Raw genomic sequence first — 6,000 nt, forward strand, 5'->3', positions numbered from 1 at the left:
AGATATATTGAATCATTTTTAAACCATATAGTGCATAAAAAATTTTGAACTACTGCATCACTTAGACACACACAGACATCAAAAATCAACATATGAATCTCTACAATGGTGATTGCTTCACGCTGCAGTGCATTCTGGGTGTCACCATAGGACAAAACTCCCATCATGCACTGCAGTATGAATAATTATTGCCACCACTGTTGAGGATTGTATTCTATGTTTTCATGTATAAGCCTGAGTTGTTAGAGTTGCTCATTTTTTGCATTGAAGCGTTACAGTGGCATTTGTTTAATGGAATTTTTTGGTTGCAATTTTGCAATAGCCAAATCTCAGTCAAGAAAGAGCCCTCTTTGTGATGTTCATTTGAAAGGGCTTTTGAGCAGAAAATTCAAGCAGATCTGCTCCTTCAGTCTGCAATGTACAAATATTTGTTGTGAAACACTATTGCAATTGCTCAAACACAAACTATTTTATGGACATAAAAGTGTCAAGAGCCCAACTAAAACAAACCCTGACCACCATGATAGTGGCATAATTTTTTGACCAATAAAACACCAACATCTAAACCGCTGTTAATTCTCAATAAGAACTTCTTTAGACGTCTGACAGAAATAATGTCAATCTGGTTAGTAATAAGTGAATCAGATCTTTATCGTCTTTATTCTTCAGTTGATTTCATCTAATGCCAAGTTTACACTACAGGATTTTAAGCCCGATTCAAGCCTGATTTGCCAGTTAACGAGCTCGCCGACAGGTCGTGCTGTGATCGGGGAAAAATCAGCGAGTGATCGGCGCTCACCAATCTTTATGTGTGAACTACTCCACGAGGCATCAAAGAGGCTCGCTGATGTGTCATTGACACCTCGCGGACGCCAGACAAATATCTGGCATGCTAAATATCTGGAGCTGTCGGCCGACTCGATATCCTGTGGTGTCACGTGTTGCGATGCAACAGCCAATGAAATATACACTGATGTCTATGGAAGCAGCAATAACAGTCTATTCAAATATTATTTGCCGACATTTATTCATATCAGATACACATTGTGTAAGTAACTATAAAGCTCACTCTCTCTATTGTTCTCCCAGTTCACCGGCCACATGTATTTCGGGACAAATGGATGAATTCACATATATTAAGATCAAGGTCATTATTGTCAGGGAGTCAACCCAGTCACCACTGTCATCACTCACCACATTCACCAGATCACAATCACCTTACTACTAATTCCCTGCACCTGTCAACAATCACCAGTCTACCCTACAAAACTGCACTCCTCTTGTTCATTCACTGTCTGGTCTCAGCCTTACCTTGTTGTGTTCCCGGATCGCCTTACCTGTGCTCTACTCGCCTGTTGTTCACACCAACCTGGTTCTCCTCAGCCCTTGCTCTCCATCGTCTCCATGCTTGTTGGTTACTGGATCTCCTGGAAAAGAAACGACTGCATCATTCACAGATAAGCTGTACCAAGACTTTCCTTATCCAAACCCACTTACCTGGACTGTTTTCTCTGCTGTGTTGTTGATTCCTCTTCATTCAATAAACCTGCTGTTATTTATATCACTTACCTCTGTGTTCCTCGTCTATCTGCTGACAATTATATAGGTTTTTAAATGACATAACACTCACTCGCACATATTTGAAAATCAGAATATCAGATAGTTGATGACATGGTGAGAAAAGCGATACATCTGTCATACAGTGTGGCCGGCTGGCCACGGTGTGTCACGTGTGACAAGTGTGGCATGTCGTCATGGAAACAATAAAGGGAAACGTTCTAAAATAAGTCACCTTCTGGGAGGTCAGCCAGAATGTTTTAAACTTAATGTTTTAATTTTAATTAAATTTTGAATTAAATTTAATCTAATTTCTTCCCAATGTCCATTTTCAGATAAAGCCGTTGGGTGACAGTAGTTGCAGCTCATTTACGTAGTGTCACGTAGTGTAAACACCACAACCACTTAAAGACTCCACAGCAAGTCACATAGTCTGAACAGCACAGCGATCTGCCAACGTTTAAAATCCTATTAATGTAAACTTGGCATAAGGCTGTGGCTGAAGTCAGTTGTGGTTCTTGTTTCTCTTTTCTTCAGTGATTCTGCTTGTTAAGAGCAGGTGTTCATTATTAATGTTCAGTCATCACTTAAAGGTGCTAAAGAGGATGTTTTGTTTTATACATTTTTGCAATATTACTTGAACCTGTCTTTACTAACTGATAAAAGACTATTTATTTATTAGGTGCACTGAAAGTAATAATATTAATATACATCATCTGTGCACGAGGTAGGGCCTTAAAAACATCAGCCAATCGTTTACGCGATCATCGTGTAAATGATTGGCCCTCTGGCTTGTCAATCACTGCTGTGAACAGCAGTTTGATTTTTTTTTTTTTTTTTTTCCCCTGTGCTACACTACAAAGTGAGTTAGGATACACACAATTTATGTGTCGTTTGCTGGGAGTGGAGCATGCACGTCAGCTCACAACTGACAGTGACAGTGTTCATTCATAAAAATGTCCCGAAGAAAAGTATGCACTAGCGGAAGTTTTTTAGCTCCACTCCTGTTGGCTTTATTCTCGAGGGAATAAAAGTCTAATGCAAAGCTCGGATCTCGCGCTTGCCGAGGCAACACGTGGATTGAGTTTTCATTTAAGAATATAGCTCAGATCTCGCGCTTGCCGAGGCAGCGCGTGGATTGGGTTTTCATTAAAGAATATATGGCTTGGATCTCGCGTTGCCGAAGGCAGCGCGTAGATTAAGTCTGCAAGAATGAATATACGGCTTGGGTCTTGCGTTTGCCGAGGCTGCGCGTATATCACGTGTCCGTAATTATGCATGTGTGTGTTTGTATATATATATGTATATATATGTATATATATGTATATATATTTATATATTAAGGGATCTGAGCAGACGGGAGTTCCCTTTCTCTTTCCCTAAAATACCTTGCGAATTATTACAAGATATAATTATTTTTTATATTCTAAATATATTCAGTCTGTTCAAAAATATATATTTTATATATAATATATAAGAACTGGCTGATGGCATTTGGCATTTAATTTGAGGATTAAATGAAATATACATTAAATTCTGAGGAATTTAAAAGAAAATAAAGGAGACCATTCTGCCAACCCTGCCACCTCGTGTGCTTCAGGGCACAGTGGTTTCCAGTTTTCCTCCAAGAAAGAGGAGGACTGTAGAGCGGTCAGTTCAGATGTTCCCTGCCGGTTCGCCGTTTCAGGGCACTGATCTGACCGTTCATCCAAAGAAAGTGTCGCCACCCTTGGTCCCCCACAGAAAGCTTGGGGACAGGGACAGGCGACACAGCCGAAGTCTTTGTGGGGTAACACAGATCTGCGGACTGTAATTATCACCAAGAAGGCTTCGAAGAGGTCCTGATGCCAGTGCCGCGGGACATTGGAGGGCAGCCCCCTCCAGAGAGGGTTGGGTATTAAAATACTTGGTACCCATCCCTCTTTGGCGCCCTCAGGGGGCCGTTCTGCTAACCCTGCCACCCAGTGTGCTTCAGGGCGCAGCGGTCTCCACCGATCCTCCGAGGAGGGCCGGTCATCACTTGATTCGGCTGTTCCTTGACAGTTCGCCGCTTCAGGGCGCAGAGTCAAGTGCTCAAAAAACACCAGAGGCCAGTCTCGAGAGACTGGTTCCTTTTGTAAATAAGGCAGAATGGAAACTTCTCCGAAATATTTCAAAATGGGTGCTGCTCACAATAGAAAAGGGTTACAAATTCGGGTCTCGCCCGCCCCAGTTTAACCCTCAGGGGTCTGAGGATTTTCGGGGCCCTGGAGAAGTTTTGACATGCCCTGACATTTGTGCTTTTTTAAGTTGTTCATAAACATATTAATGGAAAAAGTGTCATTACACTGTATTCAGCACAAACTAGGCTACAATAATATGTGAGGAACATGTATGTACATGTTTGTGTTTTTGAAGGAATAACGTTTATGCGTGGTTATTGAAAAAAAAAAAAAAACTTAAGTCACTGAAATAAAGCCAAAAAATATATATTAAATCTTTGTTCACAAGACTTCTGGTTATTGGAGGTTGTAGACTAGAGTTTTTGCTTCAAAATGAGGTAAAAAATTATGCTGCCTGCTTGTTCATATAAAACAATAGAGAGATTTAAATTTTCTAAAACATCTTTGGTCAAGAAACACAGTATGCGTGGAGGCATGAATAATCATGAATAATGGGCGATTCTCACCTGAGAAGACAAAAGAATCACATAATAATGACCTGAAATGACTTGCATAATAATGAGCTCTTTCAGTCAGGTAGGCTGTGAAAAAACCTGTGAGACATTGATCATGTCTCAAGCTCATGGTGTATATCAAACATACAGAAAAAACAGCAACACTGTGAAATATTATTACAATTTAAAATAATGGTATTCTATTATATACTTTAAAATATCATGTATTTGCAGCCGGAGGGTGCTCTGCCCCTTTTTGTCCACAAATACCTGAGCACTAAAGAAGAATAGGCAATCCAGGAACTAACCGAACTAACAGAGGCCAGAGATCGCTAACTATGGCTATTCAAAACACTTTTCAAGACAATAAATACACGATTGAGACGATGTATGCATGTATTGACTGAATTTGCATCTGAATAGCGCTGGCTCCGTGGGTGTGACCGCATAAGCGGATAATGAGCTGAATCACGGACTTCTGACATGGCTCTCTTTTCATACAGATTACATAAACACAGAATATTTGTTTTCAATTTGACTTAGACGATTTAAAACCTGACATTTCAATGTTTTTTTAGACATAAGTCTAATTTTTTTTGTGATTAGTATTCACTAAGTTACAGTTCATTTTCTGAGAACTATATGATAGGACTTCGTTCAGAGGGAGACGAGAGATCACGCATCATGTTTGTTTTCTTTATTTTACAAAAAGCACAACATTTTGTTTTTACTCTGAGTGTACACAAATAAAAGAAAATATTCCACAGATTAAAATGGTGTATAACTCTTAATTGTATGTCCAACATTGACAGAGTATTTTGAGTCTCTTTCACACTGGTTAGAAAAAAAACGCGGTGATCACGCCAGCGTGACCGCCGACCCCAGAGTGTTAATGGGGTCCTTCCCACAGTGGTGGCCCCCGAGCAGTCTCTGGTAATGGAACAGGAGGTTATGGCGCTCTTGCAAAAAGGAGCTTGTAGTACAAACAATGTTCGTTAGTGTAGGAAGGAAGGGGACAGGGTCGGCGGTTAACTGCTGACTGAGCTTTATTTCAAAATTCAGAAATGTCAAACAAAAACTGTGCAAGGCACAAAACAAAACAATCCCCAAAGTGGCTTCACTCCAGTCACGGCATATACAATCCACAAAGGGCTTCACTCCTGGTCACGGCATATACAATCCACAAAGGGCTTCACTCCAAGTTGCCGTGCACCAGCGGCTCAGTCAGCAGTCCCCCTCTCTCTCACCGACTCCTGCTTCTCGCGGCGTTTTAACCTGTCTCCGCGCCAATTACTGAAACGAGAAACAGGTGTTCGTGATTTACATTTAACTCGCTCACTCACCAAAGATCTCCCGATGCTCTCTCCCGCTGCAGACCTCGCTGAACCACGCCCCCTTCGCCGCATACCCCCACCGCCCGACTCAGGCCGGGGAGCCGTCCGGCCTGCAGCCACCCCCCCCCCCCCATTCCTGGAGAGGAAATCGGCCACAGCTATCTGAACACCCGGCCTGTGGACCACCTTGAACTTAAAAGGCTGTAATGCCAGATACCAACGAGTGATCTGCGCATTGGTATCCTTCATACGGTGGAGCCACTGCAGGGGAGCGTGGTCCGAACAGAGAGTGAATTCCCGTCCCAGGAGATAATAGCGGAGGGTGAGGACGGCCCACCTAATAGCCAAACACTGTTTCTCAACGGTGCTGTACTTAGCTTCCCTCTTTGAGAGCTTGCGGCTAATGTACAGCACCGGCCGTTCCTCTCCCTCTATCTCCTGGGACAGGACAGC

Source organism: Megalobrama amblycephala, linkage group LG18 (assembly GCF_018812025.1).
Source record: "Megalobrama amblycephala isolate DHTTF-2021 linkage group LG18, ASM1881202v1, whole genome shotgun sequence".
NCBI classification, from domain to species: domain Eukaryota; kingdom Metazoa; phylum Chordata; class Actinopteri; order Cypriniformes; family Xenocyprididae; genus Megalobrama; species Megalobrama amblycephala.